This window comes from Myotis daubentonii, chromosome 4, assembly GCF_963259705.1.
Source record: "Myotis daubentonii chromosome 4, mMyoDau2.1, whole genome shotgun sequence".
In the NCBI taxonomy this organism is placed as follows: domain Eukaryota; kingdom Metazoa; phylum Chordata; class Mammalia; order Chiroptera; family Vespertilionidae; genus Myotis; species Myotis daubentonii.
This window is the reverse complement of record NC_081843.1, coordinates 26,137,842-26,140,656: the sequence shown is the minus strand read 5'-3', so window position 1 is coordinate 26,140,656 and position 2,815 is coordinate 26,137,842.

Genomic DNA, 2,815 nt, shown 5'->3' with positions numbered 1-2,815 from the left:
CTACATGATCTGCCCCCTGCCTACCTTCTTGACTAACTCTATGCCCAGGTCTTCACATCACTAACCATGCTACAGCCATGCTGACCATTTCCTACCTCAGGACCTTTGCACTTGCAGCTGTCGCTGCTGGCAATGCTCTTCTCCAGATACATGTGTGCCTCCCTCCTTGTTATCCCTCATTTCTCGATTCATTGTCATCTCAGAGAGGTCCTCGCTCGCTAAGGTGCCCATCTTCCACACCCAGCTATTCTCTATGATGTTCCTTTATTGTGTTTTCTCTGTAGGCCATCACCAGTTGTAGTTAACTCATTCAATTACTGCCTGCTCCTCATGAGAATAGAAACTTCATGAAAGCAAGGAATGTTCCTCTCTTGCCACTGTGAGACCAAGAAGCCAGTACATGCCTGCCAGGTGACAGAAGCTCAATACATTTTTGTGGAATAAGTGAATAAACAACTTTCTAATCCTCCAAGATAAATATGTTTATTACCCCATTAATGCATGAGGAAGTTGAGGCTCTGAGCAGATAGGAAAACACCACAGGTTTACACAGCTGGCAGGTGATAGCCAGAGTTTGGACCGTAGCACTGTCTGAACCCCAAAGCCTGAATCCCCCTCACTACTAGAGACTGTGCTTTCCAACTTCTGTTCATGAAAAATGTCTGAGCGGCTGTGACAGGAAAAGAAAAAGTCTTTGATCAGCCCGCAACCATGAGTATGTCGTACCAGGGATGTATCTTTCAAATCAAGCATTGCTATTCTGTCAAAAACCTAGATAGAATGAAACTTAAGAAATCATTGTGTCTGGGCTTCTCTCATGCACCCTCCCTTTTGGGGGGGTCTTCAAAATTAGGCAGATGAGTCCAAACAGTGGAATGGGTGATGCGGGCATCTGTCTAGGATGGTTGGAGTGCATGGATTTGATAAACAGTATATTGGGTGTGCGCTGTCTGCCCTCACACCAAACCTTTTCACTGAAGTAACCGCTCACCCAGCAGGGAAGCCAGTGGTACAAAATCGGGGGACTTGGGCCCTGTTGGTAGCCATTGCTCTAGGAACCTCTCCTTTTATTAACACCATCGCTTATGCTCTCATTTTTGTTTCAGTTAATATTCACCCAGGTATCCCAACCTTTACTTCTTGTCTCCAGCTCAAAGCTCAAAAGCCTCACAAAAAAAGGACTAAATTTTATTTTCTGGATCTTGAACCTTGGGGTGGCCTAAAGAAGGGCCTGCCTGCCGCTCACCCATCTTCCAGTCATTTCTGGGTGTGACTGGTTTAGGAAATTACTCCAACCAGCTTCGGAGCCGCAAACAACGTACCCTATTCTGGATGTTTCCATGCAACAAGTGTCACTTACAAGGAAATAACCAATGACCCCACCGTACTTCCTGGACTGAAATTTTCTGCCTCGAAGAAAAGAACCCACTGGAGGTGACCTGGCCATAGAGAGCACTCACAGCTCCCTGACTCACTCCAGAATCAAAGAGAAGTTAGAGTTCAAAGGCAAAACTGGCACTATCTTCTCGTTCCTGTATTTTCTAATTTTGTCTTTTTTATTAAGAGAATCATAATGTTCTCTATCTATATGACACTCCCCATCTTTAAACATTAACTAATTAATTGACTGAAATGGTATCTCGGGAGCATTTATCATCCATCCCATTAGCCAGCGAGCCAGGCGACTGTCTATAAAACTGCCGCGCACTCAGCGGAGGCCCTGTGTTTCCGCTTCCCTTCCCAGAAACGGCTTTTGTGTATGTCTGTGTCTGGACGTGGAATGGAAAAAATAAAAGAAGAGGATTTTGCTTCCACCAACCGCTATAAAAATCTACCTCTGGGAGACATGGAATTTCAATTGTGAAATCATCCGTCTTAGAAATTGTCCTGTCCTCCAGGAAAAGAAAAAATAAGTAGTTTAACAGCCATTGCCCTTCAAAACAATTACTAATTATAATGTCTATAAAGAAAAATACCCTTGGTACCATTACTCCTAATAAAGCCAGGCGAATCTATAGAAAGGAATTAGCTGGCATGTCTAAAATCTAACCAGAGAGCTCTTGGGAGTGGGTCGGAAGGGGGGTGTTCCAATTGGTTTAAAGCCCCAATCCAAAGCTTTAGGAGCTTACCACCTGGGGCAAGCCCCTTTCAGCAAATCCAGAAGATTAACACAGGCCTCAAGGAAATCAGGCCAGGACAATTACAGCTGAGAACCCTGGTCTTTTTTCCTGACCTTCCTTTCAGAGACTCCCTCCCCATGTTCCCTCCCCACCCCCTTCACCTCCTCCTCAAGCAGTTGCCATGGTGCCTGGGATTCATGCTCTGGGGTTCATCATCACACTCTCCACATAGTCCTCTGAAAAATGCAGAGATGCCTGGGGAAGGGTTATATCACATCCCTACGGCCTTAGAATAAATTGACTATCAGATCCCATCTGATTGGAACAAATGTGCTGTGTGGGAAGAACACTAGAGGAAAGAACTCAAGAAAGGGGGCCCAGACAGGAGACCTTACAGGCAGCACTAAAGGTAGACAAATGAAGAGAGCCAAGTTCTCCATCACTTATGTGCTCTGAAACTTGAGTCAAGCCATTTGAACTCTGATTCTCAGACCTCAGGTCCTCATCTGTAAAATGAGGCAAGGGGCCAGGGTACGGGGTAGTATTCAGTTGCAGACAACAGAAACCACTCAGTTACTTTAAGCAGAAAGGAATCAATTACTAGGTGTAAGGTGACTTAGAAAAACCAATGGAAGGGCCAAAGGTTGGACCTTCCATGAACAACTCCCTGCCCCCCAAATCTCCCTGCGTCTACG